Here is a 15638-nt window from a genome sequence, read left to right as displayed (position 1 = left end):
ATAGGGATCGAGATGAGTATACGGCTTCTAGGAAGGGACTTAAGAAAGAAATTAGGAGAGCCAGAAGGGGGTCACGAGAAGGCCTTGGCAGGTAAGATTAAGAAGAACCCTAAGGCGTTCTATAAATATGTGAAGAGTAAAAGGATGAGATGTGAAGGAATAGGACCCATAAAAGGTGAAGGTGAGAAAGTCTGTACAGAACCGGAAGAAATAGCAGAGGTGCTTAATGAATATTTTACCTCGGTATTCACGGTGGAAAAAGACCTGGGTTGTTGTACTACAGGATTGAGGCGGACTGAAAAGATTGAGTATGTGGACATTAAGAAAGAGGATGTGTTGGAAATTTTGAATAGCATCAAGATAGATAAGTCGCCGGGACCGGATGGGATGTACCCCAGGTTACTGTGGGAGGCGAGGGAAGAGATTGCAGAGCCTCTGGCGATGATCTTTGCGTCGTCGATGGAGACGGGAGAGGTGCCGGAGGATTGGAGGATTGCGGATGTGGTTCCTATTTTCAAGAAAGGGAATAGGGATAGCCCAGGAAATTACTGACCGGTGAGGCTCACCTCAGTGGTTGGTAAGTTGATGGAGAAGATCCTGAGGGACAGGATTTATGAACATTTAGAGAGGTTTAGTATGCTCAAAAGTAGTCAGCACGGTTTTGTCAAAGGCAAATCGTGCCTTACGAGCCTGGTGGAGTTCTTTGAAAATGTGACGAAACACATTGACGAAGGAAAAGTGGTAGATGTGGTTTACATGGACTTCAGCAAGGCGTTCGATAAGGTCCCCCATGCAAGACTTCTCGAGAAAGTGAGAGGGCATGGGATCCAAGAGGCTGTTGCCTTGTGGATTCAGAACTGGCTTGCCTGCAGAAGGCAGAGAGTGGTTGTAGACGGGTCTTTTTCTGAATGGAGATCGGTCACCAGTGGAGTGCCCCAGGGGTCTGTTCTGGGACCCTTGCTGTTTGTCATTTTCATAAATGACCTGGATGAGGAAGTGGAGGGATGGGTTGGTAAGTTTGCCGATGACACGAAGGTTGGTGGTGTTGTGGATAGGTTGGAGGGATGTCAGAAGCTGCAGCGTGACATAGATAGGATGCAAGACTGGGCGGTGAAGTGGCAGATGGACTTCAACCCGAATAAATTTGTAGTGGTCCACTTTGGCAGGTCAAATGGGATGAAGGAGTATAATATCAAGGGTAAGACTCTTAGCAGTGTAGAGGATCAGAAGGACCTTGGGGTCCGGGTCCATAGGACTCTTAAATCGGCCTCGCAGGTAGAGGAGCTGGTTAAGAAGGCGTATGGTGTGTTGGCCTTCACCAATCGAAGGATTGAGTTTCGGAGTCGGGAGATAATGATGCAGCTTTATAAGACCCTCGTCAGACCCCACTTAGAGTACTGTGCTCAGTTCTGGTCGCCTCATTACAGGAGGGATGTGGAAATGATTGAAAGGGTGCAGAGAAGATTTACAAGGATGTTGCCTGGATTGGTTGGCATGCCTTATGAGGATAGGCTGAGGGAGCTCGGTCTTTTCTCCTTGGAGAGACGAAGGATGAGAGGTGACCTGATAGAGATGTACAAGATGTTGAGAGGTATAGATCGGGTAGATTCTCGGAGGCTTTTTCCCAGGGCTGAAATGGCTGCTCCGAGAGGACACAGGTTTAAGGTGCTGGGGAATAGTTACAGAGGAGATGTCAGGGGTAAGTTTTTCACACAGAGGGTGGTGGGCGAGTGGAATCGGCTGTCTTCATTGGTGGTGGAGGCAAACTCGATAGGGTCTTTTAAGAGACTCCTGGATGAGTACATGGGACTTAATAGGATTGAGGTTTATAGGTAAGCCTATATATAAGCCTAGGTAGGTAGGGACATGACCGGCGCAACATGTGGGCCGAAGGACCTGTTTGTGCTGTATTATTTCTATGTTCTATTCGGAAAACTATTGCCTTCTTCAGCCCCTTTATAAACTTCACACCCCTCCCACTGATTCCAACTTCCATCTTGGCCGCAGTCTTGCACTGAACCCATTTGCAATCTCAGTCCTGTTCAATTCTGAAACAGCTCCTCGATTGTCACATTACCTCCTGCAGCCCCTCCAGCACAGAAACCCATTGTCACCTCCACCTGGGATAAGAGCTGGCTGGTTATTACATTAAGAAGTCTCACAACACCAGGTTAACGTCCAACAGGTTTTTTTGGTGGCAAAAGCCACTAGCTTTCGGAGCGCTGCTCCTTCGTCAGGTGAGCGGGAGTTCTGTTCACAAACAGGGCATATAAAGACACAAACTCAATTTACAAAATAATGATTGGAATGCGAGTCTTTACAGGTAATCAAGTCTTAAAGGTACAGACAATGTGAGTGGAGAGAGGGTTAAGCACAGGTTAAAGAGATGTGTATTGTCTCCAGCCAGGACAGTTAGTGAGATTTTGCAAGTCCAGGCAAGTCGTGGGGGTTACAGATAGTGTGACATGAACCCAATATCCCGGTTGAGGCCGTCCTCATGTCTGCGGAACTTGGCTATCAGTCTCTGCTCAGCGACTCTGCGCTGTCGTGTGTCGTGAAGGCCGCCTTGGAGAACGCACATATGAGGACGGCCTCAACCGGGATCTTGGGTTCATGTCACACTATCTGTAACCCCACGACTTGCCTGGACTTGCAAAATCTCACTAACTGTCCTGGCTGGAGACAATACACATCTCTTTAACCTGTGCTTAACCCCCTCTCCACTCACATTGTCTGTACCTTTCAGACTTGATGACCTGTAAAGACTCGCATTCCGACCGTTATCTTGTAAATTGAGTTTGTGTCTTTATATGCCCTGTTTGTGAACTGAAATCACACTCACCTGACGAAGGAGCAGCGCTCCGAAAGCTTGTGGCTTTTGCTACCAAATAAACCTGTTGGACTTTAACCTGGTGTTGTGAGACTTCTTACTGTGTTTACCCCAGTCCAACACCGGCATCTCCACCTCATGGTTATTACATACCGTTGGGTGATTCATTCCAGCATGTCAGGCTGGTTTACAAATATCACTCCACTTTCCGCATCGCGTCAATCAATCTTCTGGGAGCAATTCCTACTCTCTCCTTTGCACATTATCCGAAGGAGATATTGCTAATGTTGTCAACAATACTGATTCTCCATTTGCAAAGAAATTGGGACCAGAGGCACATGGAAATACAGCGACAACACAGACACACACACACAGACAAAGATCGAAGTGCACACACTGACACACACAAACACACAAACATGTGATGACTACTGCAATTAGATGACTCTCCTCCACTAACCTCCTCCCCATAACTCACACCCTCCCCTCCACACACCCTCCCCTCCACACACCCTCCCCTCCACACACCCTCCCCTCCACACACCCTCCCCTCCACACACCCTCCTCTTCTCCCGTTCCCCACACCCTCCCCCCTCCCCACACCCTCACCTTCCCCCCTCCCCACATCTTCCTCTTCTCCCCCTCCGCGCACCCTCCCCTTCCCCCCCTCCCCTCCCCTCACTCCGCACTCCCCTCTCCCCCCTCCGCACTCCCCTTCCCCCCCCTCCTCTCCCCCCTCCGCACTCCCCTCCCACCTCCGCACTCCCCTCCCCCCCCCCACCTCCGCACTCCCCTCTTCCCCCCTCCGCACTCCCCTTCCCCCCCCCTCCTCTCCCCCCTCCGCACTCCCCCCCACCTCCGCACTCCCCTCCCCCCTCCGCATTCCCCTCACCCCCCTCCGCACTCCCCTCCCACCTCCGCACTCCCCTCCCCCCCCACCTCCGCACTCCCCTCCCCCCTCCGCACTCCCCTCTCCGCACTCCCCACACCCCCCGCACTCCCCACACCCCCTCCGCACTCCCCTCACCCCCCTCCGCACTCCCCTCACCCCTCAGCACCCCCCTCCCCCCCCTCGGCACCCCCCTTCCCCCTCCCCCCTCCGCCCCCGCCACTCCCCCCTCCGCCACTCCCCCTCCCCCATCCCCCCACCCCCCCCGCACCCCCTCCCCTCCCGCACCCACCTCTCCCCCTCTGCACTCCCCTCCCCCTCCGCACTCCCCTCCGCACTCCCTTCTGCCCTTCTGCCCCTCCGCACCCCCCTCTCCCCCCCGCACCACTCACTCCCCCCCGCACCCCCTCTCTCCCCCTGCACCCCCCTCCCCCCCGCACCCCTTCCCTGCACCCCCCTCTCTCCCTGCACCCCCTCCCCGCACCCCCCTCTCCCGCTGCACACCCCCGCACCCCTCCCCCACTCCACCCCCCCACCCCCCACTCCGCCCCACCTCCCCCACTCCACCCCCCCCCACTCCACCCCCCCTCCCCACTCCACCCCCCCTCCCCACTCCACCCCCCCTCCCCACTCCACCCCCCCCCACTCACTCCACCCCCCCCCCCCACTCCCACACCCCCCTCCCCTCCCTCTCTCTCCCCTCCCCCTGCTCCCTCACAGAGAGTAGATTTCAGTCAGGGCAGTGCTCCCGGACACAGAGTGATCTGTAAACACAGGCAGAGCCAATCTCACCCCCTGGGGGGGGGGGGGGGGGGGGGGGGGGAACCAGTGAAACAAACCCAGCCACAGCACTGGGAATGGCCTCAGAGAGAGGGAGCATCTCACCTGGTGCCAGACTCCTCACTGTTCCCCAGTCCCAGAGCTGGGATCTGGGAGCTGGGATCAGGGAGCTGGGATCAGGGAGCTGGGATCAGGCAGCTGGGATCTGGGAACAGGGAGCTGGGATCAGGCAGCTGGGATCAGGCAGCTGGGATCTGGGAACAGGGAGCTGGGAACAGGGAGCTGGGATCAGGCAGCTGGGATCTGGGAACAGGGAGCTGGGATCAGGCAGCTGGGATCTGGGAACAGGGAGCTGGGAACAGGGAGCTGGGATCAGGCAGCTGGGATCTGGGAACAGGGAGCTGGGATCAGGCAGCTGGGACCTGGGAACAGGGAGCTGGGATCAGGCAGCTGGGATCTGGGAACAGGGAGCTGGGATCAGGCAGCTGGGATCTGGGAACAGGGATCTGGGAACAGGGAGCTGGGATCAGGCAGCTGGGACCTGGGAACAGGGAGCTGGGATCAGGCAGCTGGGAGCTGCACTCGGGAAAACACAGCGAGCCCCAAAGCACTGATTTCACTGCCAGGCAGATCTTTCTGTTTAAAACTATGGAAAAGGCTCCAGTGGAGGTTGTCCCCACATTCCGAGCAGAGCAGGGGGAATGTGAGAGTCTGTGCCCCATCCAGAGGGAATGTGGGGCTTCCCCCGGCTCCCTACCTGGGCCAGGTTTCGCTGGGATGAAGCCACTCTCTCTGCTCCTAGATGCGGCTCCGCTCTTCCCGGAGAAGCCCAGCTCTCTCCGCCACGCCGCAGAATGGGGACATCAGCTCGGGTAGCTGCGGCCACAGCCTCCCCCACCCGGTTATCCAGTCCATGGGAGCCGGGCCTGAGGCTGTCGGGGGGGAGACGGATCCACTGCGACTCACAGCCAAGTCTGAAAGTTAAAAAATAAACCCAACCTCCCAGGCTGAGGCTGTGGAAACGCGCCCTCTGCAAAACTACCCTGATCCTGCAAAAGGCAGAGGCAGCAGGGAACCAGCCTGGACACAGTCCCTCCCTCCCTGGACACACTCCCTCCCTCCCAGGACACAGTCCCTCCCTCCCTGGACACACTCCCTCCCTCCCTGGACACACTCCCTCCCTCCCAGGACACAGTCCCTCCCTCCCAGGACACACTCCCTCCCTCCCAGGACACACTCCCTCCCTGGACACAGTCCCTCCCTCCCTGGACACACTCCCTCCCTCCCAGGACACACTCCCTCCCTCCCTGGACACACTCCCTCCCTCCCTGGACACACTCCCTCCCTCCCTGGACACACTCCCTCCCTCCCTGGACACACTCCCTCCCTCCCTGGACACACTCCCTCCCTCCCTGGACACACTCCCTCCCTCCCAGGACACAGTCCCTCCCTCCCAGGACACACTCCCTCCCTCCCAGGACACACTCCCTCCCTCCCAGGACACAGTCCCTCCCTCCCAGGACACACTCCCTCCCTCCCAGGACACACTCCCTCCCTCCCAGGACACACTCCCCACTCCCTCCCTGGACACAGTCCCCACTCCCTCCCTGGACACAGTCCCTCCCTCCCAGGACACACTCCCTCCCTGGACACACTCCCTCCCTCCCAGGACACACTCCCTCCCTCCCAGGACACACTCCCTCCCTCCCTGGACACACTCCCTCCCTCCCAGGACACACTCCCTCCCTCCCTGGACACACTCCCCACTCCCTCCCTGGACACAGTCCCTCCCTCCCTGGACACACTCCCCACTCCCTCCCTGGACACACTCCCTCCCAGGACACACTCCCTCCCTCCCTGGACACACTCCCTCCCTCCCTGGACACACTCCCTCCCTCCCTGGACACACTCCCCACTCCCTCCCTCCCTGGACACACTCCCCACTCCCTCCCTCCCTGGACACACTCCCCACTCCCTCCCTCCCTGGACACACTCCCCACTCCCTGGACACACTCCCCACTCCCTGGACACACTCCCCACTCCCTCCCTCCCTGGACACACTCCCCACTCCCTCCCTCCCTGGACACACTCCCCACTCCCTCCCTCCCTGGACACACTCCCTCCCAGGACACAGTCCCTCCCTCCCTGGACACACTCCCCACTCCCTCCCTCCCTGGACACACTCCCCACTCCCTCCCTCCCTGGACACACTCCCCACTCCCTCCCTCCCTGGACACACTCCCCACTCCCTCCCTCCCTGGACACACTCCCCACTCCCTCCCTCCCTGGACACACTCCCCACTCCCTCCCTCCCTGGACACACTCCCTCCCAGGACACAGTCCCTCCCTCCCTGGACACACTCCCCACTCCCTCCCTCCCTGGACACACTCCCCACTCCCTCCCTCCCTGGACACACTCCCTCCCAGGACACAGTCCCTCCCTCCCTGGACACACTCCCCACTCCCTCCCTCCCTGGACACACTCCCTCCCTCCCTCCCTCCCTGGACACACTCCCTCCCTCCCTGGACACACTCCCTCCCTCCCTCCCTGGACACACTCCCCACTCCCTGGACACACTCCCTCCCTGGACACAGTCCCCACTCCCTCCCTCCCTGGACATAGTCCCCACTCCCTCCCTCCCTGGACATAGTCCCCACTCCCTCCCTCCCTGGACATAGTCCCCACTCCCTCCCTGGACACAGTCCCCACTCCCTCCCTCCCTCCCTCCCTCCCTCCCTGGACACACTCCCCACTCCCTCCTCCCTGGACACACTCCCTCCCTGGACACAGTCCCCACTCCCTCCCCCCCCTGGACACAGTCCCCACTCCCTCCCCCCCTGGACACAGTCCCCACTCCCTCCCTCCCTGGACACAGTCCCCACTCCCTCCCTCCCTGGACACAGTGCCCACTCCCTCCCTCCCTGGACACAGTGCCCACTCCCTCCCTCCCTGGACACAGTCCCCACTCCCTCCCTCCCTGGACACAGTGCCCACTCCCTCCCTCCCTGGACACACTCCCCACTCCCTCCCTCCCTGGACACAGTCCCCACTCCCTCCCCCCCTGGACACACTCCCCACTCCCTCCCCCCCTGGACACACTCCCCACTCCCTCCTCCCTGGATACAGACCCCACTCCCTCCCTGGACACAGTCCCCACTCCCTCCTCCCTGGATACAGACCCCACTCCCTCCCTCCCTCCCTGGACACACTCCCCACTCCCTCCTCCCTGGATACAGACCCCACTCCCTCCTCCCTGGACACCCTCCCCACTCCCTCCCTGGACACAGTCCCCACTCCCTCCCTCCCTGGACATAGTCCCCACTCCCTCCCTCCCTGGACATAGTCCCCACTCCCTCCCTGGACACAGTCCCCACTCCCTCCCTCCCTCCCTCCCTCCCTCCCTGGACACACTCCCCACTCCCTCCTCCCTGGACACACTCCCTCCCTGGACACAGTCCCCACTCCCTCCCCCCCTGGACACAGTCCCCACTCCCTCCCTCCCTGGACACAGTCCCCACTCCCTCCCTCCCTGGACACAGTGCCCACTCCCTCCCTCCCTGGACACAGTGCCCACTCCCTCCCTCCCTGGACACAGTCCCCACTCCCTCCCTCCCTGGACACAGTGCCCACTCCCTCCCTCCCTGGACACACTCCCCACTCCCTCCCTCCCTGGACACAGTCCCCACTCCCTCCCCCCCTGGACACACTCCCCACTCCCTCCCCCCCTGGACACACTCCCCACTCCCTCCTCCCTGGATACAGACCCCACTCCCTCCCTGGACACAGTCCCCACTCCCTCCTCCCTGGATACAGACCCCACTCCCTCCCTCCCTGGACACACTCCCCACTCCCTCCTCCCTGGATACAGACCCCACTCCCTCCTCCCTGGACACCCTCCCCACTCCCTCCCTGGACACAGTCCCCACTCCCTCCTCCCTGGACACCCTCCCCACTCCCTCCCTGGACACACTCCCCACTCCCTCCCTCCCTGGACCCACTCCCTCCCTGGACACAGTCCCTACTCCCTCCCTCCCCCCCTGGACACTGCCCCCACTCCCTCCCTGGACACAGTCCCTACTCCCTCCCTGGACACAGTCCCCACACCCTCCTCCCTGGACACACTCCCCACTCCCTCCCTCCCTCCCTGGACACACTCCCCACTCCCTCCCTGGACACACTCCCCACTCCCTCCTCCCTGGACACAGTCCCCACTTCCTCCCTGGACACACTCCGGACTCCCTCCCTGGACACACTCCCCACTCCCTCCTCCCTGGACACACTCCCTCCCTCCCTGGACACAGTCCACACTCCCTCCCTGGACACACTCCCCACTCCCTCCCTCCCTCCCTCCCTGGACTCACTCCCCACTCTCTCCCTCCCTGCCTGGACACAGTCCCCACTCCCTCCCTGGACACAGTCCCCACTCCCTCCCTGGACACACTCCACACTCCCTCCCTCCCTCCGTGGACCCAGTTCCTCCCTCCCTCCCTCCCTCCCTGGACACAGTCCCTCCCTCCCTCCCTCCCTGGACACAGTAGCTGCCTCCCTCCCTCCCTCCCTGGACACAGTCCCTCCCTCCCTCCCTCCCTCCCTCCCTCCCTGGACACAGTCCCTCCCTCCCTCCCTCCCTGGACACAGTCCCTCCCTCCCTCCCTGGACACAGTCCCTCCCTCCCTCCCTCCCTGGACACAGTCCCTCCCTCCCTCCCTGGACACACTCCCCATTCCCTCCCTGGACACAGTCCCTCCCTCCCTCCCTGGACACACTCCCCACTCCCTCCCTGGACACAGTCCCCACTCCCTCCCTCGCTGGACACAGTCCCTCCCTCCCTCCCTGGACACACTCCCCACTCCCTCCCTGGACACAGTCCCTCCCTCCCTCCCTGGACACACTCCCTCCCTCCCTCCCTGGACACACTCCCTCCCTCCCTCCCTGGACACACTCCCTCCCTCCCTCCCTGGACACACTCCCTCCATCCCTCCCTGGACACACTCCCTCCCTCCCTCCCTGGACACACTCCCTCCCTCCCTCCCTGGACACACTCCCTCCCTCCCTCCCTGGACACACTCCCTCCCTCCCTCCCTGGACACACTCCCCACTCCCTCGTCCCTGGACACAGTCCCCACTCCCTCCCCCCCTGGACACAGTCCCCACTCCCTCCCTCCCTGGACACACTCCCCACTCCCTCCCTGGACACAGTCCCCACTCCCTCCCTCCCTCTCTGGACACACTCCCCACTCCCTCCCTCCCTCCCTGGACACACTCCCCACTCCCTCCCTGGACACAGTCCCCACTCCCTCCCTCCCTCTCTGGACACACTCCCCACTCCCTCCCTCCCTCCCTGGACACACTCCCCACTCCCTCCCTCCCTCCCTGGACACACTCCCCACTCCCTCCCTGGACACAGTCCCTCCCTCCCACCCAGGACACACTCCCTCCCTGGACACAGTCCCCACTTCCTCCCTCCCTGGACACAGTCCCCACTCCCTCCCTCCCTGGACACAGTCCCCACTCCCTCCCTCCCTCCCTCCCTGGACACACTCCCCACTCCCTCCCTCCCTGGACACACTCCCCACTCCCTCCCTCCCTGGACACACTCCCCACTCCCTCCCTGGACACAGTCCCCGCTCCCTCCTCCCTGGACACAGTCCCCACTCCCTCCCTGGACACACTCCCCACTCCCTCCCTCCCTGGACACACTCCCCACTCCCTCCCTCCCTGGACACACTCCCCACTCCCTCCCTGGACACACTCCCCACTCCCTCCCTGGACACAGTCCCCGCTCCCTCCTCCCTGGACACAGTCCCCACTCCCTCCCACACTGGTCACACTCCCCACTCCCTCCCTCCCTCCCTGGACACACTCCCCACTCCCTCCCACACTGGTCACACTCCCCACTCCCTCCCTCCCTCCCTACTCCCTCCCTCCCTCCCTCCCTACTCCCTCCCTCCCTCCCTACTCCCTCCCTCCCTCCCTACTCCCTCCCACCTCCCTCCCTCCCTACTCCCTCCCTCCCTCCCTGGACACACTCCCCACTCCCTCCCTGGACACACTCCCCACTCCCTCCCTGGACACACTCCCCACTCCCTCCTCCCTGGACACAGTCCCCACTCCCTCCCTGGACACACTCCGCACTCCCTCCCTGGACACACTCCCCACTCCCTCCTCCCTGGACACAGTCCCCACTCCCTCCCTGGACACACTCCCCACTCCCTCCTCCCTGGACACACTCCCTCCCTCCCCCCCTGGACACAGTCCACACTCCCTCCCTGGACACACTCCCCACTCCCTCCCTCCCTCCCTGGACACACTCCCCACTCCCTCCCTCCCTGCCTGGACACACTCCCCACTCCCTCCCTGGACACAGTCCCCACTCGCTCCCTGGACACAGTCCCCACTCCCTCCTCCCTGGACACACTCCCCACTCCCTCCCTCCCTCCCTGGACACAGTTCCTCCCTCCCTCCCTCCCTCCCTGGACACAGTCCCTCCCTCCCTCCCTCCCTCCCTCCCTCCCTCCCTGGACACAGTCCCTCCCTCCCTCCCTCCCTCGCTCCCTCCCTGGACACAGTACCTGCCTCCCTCCCTTCCTCCCTGGACACAGTCCCTCCCTCCCTCCCTCCCTCCCTGGACACAGTCCCTCCCTCCCTCCCTCCCTCCCTGGTCACAGTCCCTCCCTCCCTCCCTCCCTCCCTGGACACAGTCCCTCCCTCCCTCCCTGGACACAGTCCCTCCCTCCTTCCCTGGACACAGTCCCTCCCTCCCTCCCTCCCTCCCTCCCTGGACACAGTCCCTCCCTCCCTCCCTCTCTCTCTGGACACACTCCCTCCCTCCCTCCCTCCCTGGACACACTCCCTCCCTCCCTCCCTCAACACACTCCCTCCCTCGCTCCCTGGACACACTCCCTCCCTCTCTCCCTGGACACACGCCCTCCCTCCCTGGACACACTCCCTCCCTCCCTCCCTGGACACACTCCCTCCCTCCCTGGACACACTCCCTCCCTCCCTCCCTGGACACACTCCCTCCCTCCCTCCCTGGACACACTCCCTCCCTGGACACACTCCCTCCCTCCCTGGACACAGTCCCTCCCTCCCTCCCTGGACACACTCCCCACTCCCTCGTCCCTGGACACACTCCCTCCCTCCCTCCCTGGACACACTCCCCACTCCCTCCCTGGACACAGTCCCCACTCCCTCCCTCCCTCTCTGGACACACTCCCCACTCCCTCCCTCCCTCCCTGGACACACTCCCCACTCCCTCCCTGGACACAGTCCCTCGCTCCCTCCCTGGACACAGTCCCTCCCTCCCACCCAGGACACAGTCCCCACTCCCTCCTCCCTGGACACAGTCCCCACTCCCTCCCTCCCTCCCTCCCTGGACACAGTCCCCACTCCCTCCCTGGACACACTCCCCACTCCCTCCCTCCCTGGACACACTCCCCACTCCCTCCCTCCCTGGACACACTCCCCACTCCCTCCCTGGACACAGTCCCCGCTCCCTCCTCCCTGGACACAGTCCCCACTCCCTCCCTGGACACACTCCCCACTCCCTCCCTCCCTGGACACACTCCCCACTCCCTCCCTCCCTGGACACACTCCCCACTCCCTCCCTGGACACAGTCCCCACTCCCTCCTCCCTGGACACACTCCCCACTCCCTCCCTGGACACACTCCCCACTCCCTCCCTCCCTGGACACAGTCCCCACTCCCTCCCACACTGGTCACACTCCCCACTCCCTCCCTCCCTCCCTACTCCCTCCCTCCCTCCCTCCCTACTCCCTCCCTCCCTCCCTCCCTACTCCCTCCCTCCCTCCCTACTCCCTCCCACCTCCCTCCCTCCCTACTCCCTCCCTCCCTCCCTGGACACACTCCCCACTCCCTCCCTGGACACACTCCCCACTCCCTCCCTGGACACACTCCCCACTCCCTCCTCCCTGGACACAGTCCCCACTCCCTCCCTGGACACACTCCCCACTCCCTCCTCCCTGGACACACTCCCTCCCTCCCCCCCTGGACACAGTCCACACTCCCTCCCTGGACACACTCCCCACTCCCTCCCTCCCTCCCTGGACACACTCCCCACTCCCTCCCTCCCTGCCTGGACACACTCCCCACTCCCTCCCTGGACACAGTCCCCACTCGCTCCCTGGACACAGTCCCCACTCCCTCCTCCCTGGACACACTCCCCACTCCCTCCCTCCCTCCCTGGACACAGTTCCTCCCTCCCTCCCTCCCTCCCTGGACACAGTCCCTCCCTCCCTCCCTCCCTCCCTCCCTGGACACAGTCCCTCCCTCCCTCCCTCCCTCGCTCCCTCCCTCCCTCCCTCGCTCCCTCCCTGGACACAGTACCTGCCTCCCTCCCTTCCTCCCTGGACACAGTCCCTCCCTCCCTCCCTCCCTCCCTCCCTCCCTGGACACAGTCTCTCCCTCCCTCCCTCCCTCCCTGGTCACAGTCCCTCCCTCCCTCCCTCCCTCCCTGGACACAGTCCCTCCCTCCCTCCCTGGACACAGTCCCTCCCTCCTTCCCTGGACACAGTCCCTCCCTCCCTCCCTCCCTCCCTCCCTGGACACAGTCCCTCCCTCCCTCTCTCCCTGGACACACTCCCTCCCTCCCTCCCTCCCTGGACACACTCCCTCCCTCCCTCCCTCAACACACTCCCTCCCTCGCTCCCTGGACACACTCCCTCCCTCTCTCCCTGGACACACGCCCTCCCTCCCTGGACACACTCCCTCCCTCCCTCCCTGGACACACTCCCTCCCTCCCTGGAGACACTCCCTCCCTCCCTCCCTGGACACACTCCCTCCCTCCCTCCCTGGACACACTCCCTCCCTGGACACACTCCCTCCCTCCCTCCCTGGACACAGTCCCTCCCTCCCTCCCTGGACACACTCCCTCCCTCCCTCCCTGGACACACTCCCTCCCTCCCTCCCTGGACACAGTCCCTCCCTCCCTCCCTGGACACAGTCCCTCCCTCCCTCCCTGGACACACTCCCTCCCTCCCTCCCTGGACACAGTCCCTCCCTCCCTCCCTGGACACACTCCCTCCCTCCCTCCCTGGACACACTCCCTCCCTCCCTCCCTCCCTCCCTCCCTCCCTGGACACAGTCCCTCCCCACCTCCCTCCCTGGACACAGTCCCTCCCTCCCTCCCTCCCTGGACACAGTCCCTCCCTCCCTCCCTCCCTCCCGGGACACAGTCCCTCCCTCCCTCCCTCCCTCCCTGGACACAGTCCCTCCCCACCTCCCTCCCTGGACACAGTCCCTCCCTCCCTCCCTCCCTGGACACAGTCCCTCCCTCCCTCCCTGGACACACTCCCCACTCCCTCCCTCCCTGGACACACTCCCTCCCTCCCTCCCTGGACACACTCCCCACTCCCTCCCCCCCTGGACACCCTCCCTCCCTGGACACACTCCCTCCCTCCCTCCCTGGACACACTCCCTCCCTCCCTCCCTGGACACACTCCCTCCCTCCCTCCCTCCCTCCACACACTTCCTCCCTCCCTCCCTGGACACACTCCCTCCCTCCCTCCCTCCCTGGACACACTCCCTCCCTCCCTCCCTCCCTGGACACACTCCCTCCCTCCCTGGACACACTCCCTCCCTCCCTCCCTGGACACACTCCCTCCCTCCCTCCCTGGACACACTCCCTCCCTCCCTCCCTCCCTGGACACACTCCCTCCCTCCCTCCCTCCCTGGACACACTCCCTCCCTCCCTCCCTCCCTGGACACACTCCCTCCCTCCCTCCCTGGACACACTCCCTCCCTCCCTCCCTCCCTGGACTCACTCCCTTCCTCCCTCCCTGGACACACTCCCTCCCTCCCTAGACACACTCCCTCCCTCCCTGGACACAATCCCCACTCCCTCCCCCGCTGGACACACTCCCTCCCTCCCTCCCTCGACACACTTCTTCCGTCCCTCCCTCCCTCCCTCCCTCCCTCCATGGACACCGTCCCTCTCTGGATACACTCCCTCCCTCGCTCCCTGGACGCACTCCCTCTGTCCCTCCCCACTCCCTCCCTCGCTCCCTGGACGCACTCCCTCTGTCCCTCCCCACTCCCTCCCTCGCTCCCTGGACACACTCCCTCCCTCCCTCCCTGGACACACTCCCTCCCTCCCTCCCTCCCTCGACACACTCCCTCCCTCGCTCCCTGGACACACTCCCTCCCTCCCTCTCTGGATACACTCCCTCCCTCCATCCCTGGATACACTCCCTCCCTCCCTCCCTGGACGCACTCCCTCTGTCCCTCCCCACTCCCTCCCTCGCTCCCTGGACACATTCCCTCCCTCCCTCCCTGGACACACTCCCTCCCTCCCTCCCCTTCATCAGGAGAGCTGCTCCCGGGGTTTTGAAATGATACTCGCACAGGAATGGCCATCCCAAAAACCAAATCCTGAATTCACCCAACTCCGAGAAAGAAAAACCCTTCCCAACTTACACAGTAATATTCACTCAGCTTCACTGGGGAGGGAGGGGATTGACTCTGGACCCTCAGTTAAAGCACTCAGCCCCAAGGTCCAGATCCCCAACAGGGACTCTGTTACTGTGTCAGGAATTGTTACACTGACCCCAGTACAACAGGGACCTTTCAGCATTGAGCACAGAAAGAGACCTGATTCATTGTGGCAAGGACTGCAGCGTGAATCTGAGATTGCCAACAATCGCTGCAACCTGGAGACAGAGACTGAAATCTAGTTACATTCACTCAAAAGATATTGCACCAAATTGTTTCAGCAAGTATTAAAGCAAAAGGTTAGCGATGCCTTTACTTAGGGGACACAGAGAATTCACTCAGAGAATCCACTTTGCTCGCTCACTATCACAGTCACCACAATAGATCGCGTGCAGACACAATTGGAACTCACCTGTCGTCCTGCCGTGCCCACTGCCTTCTTCCTAATAATGCCAGCACACACTGATGTGGTACATGTCTCCCACTGCTTCCCCTGGTGATTGGCCGAGATAAAAGTTGGAAGTTGCCCTTCAGGCATTAACTCTTGCCAAGAAACAGATAAAAGTTACATCACAGAATCACAGTGTGTGCCCAATATCAGTGTTTAGCCCTCCATGTTCCCATTCACGCCCCCTCATCCCCCTCCCTGTTCCCACATTCCTTCAACTCATTTCTTCAATCTGATCTTG

At 62.3% G+C, this 15638-nt stretch overlaps 1 protein-coding gene across 3 annotated transcripts in view; it reads right to left on the bottom strand.

The window, feature by feature from the left end:
* Positions 1–15386, bottom strand: part of ghra (growth hormone receptor a) — a 303078-nt gene extending 287692 nt beyond the window's left edge. Inside the window, exon 1 of one of the 3 annotated variants that reach the window (XM_078215258.1) lies at positions 15362–15386. The gene's annotated coding sequence lies outside the window, so the exon portion shown is untranslated. Of the gene's footprint in view, positions 1–5256; positions 5643–15361 lie in introns of those variants that run through there. The other 2 variants (XM_078215257.1, XM_078215260.1) reach the window with 2 other exon arrangements.
* Positions 15387–15638: the final 252 nt, after the last annotated feature.

This window comes from Mustelus asterias, chromosome 6 (genome assembly GCF_964213995.1).
Source record: "Mustelus asterias chromosome 6, sMusAst1.hap1.1, whole genome shotgun sequence".
Classification (NCBI taxonomy): Eukaryota; Metazoa; Chordata; class Chondrichthyes; order Carcharhiniformes; family Triakidae; genus Mustelus; species Mustelus asterias.
The sequence above is the reverse complement of the archived record's forward strand: the minus strand, read 5'-3'. Positions and strand labels throughout refer to the sequence as shown.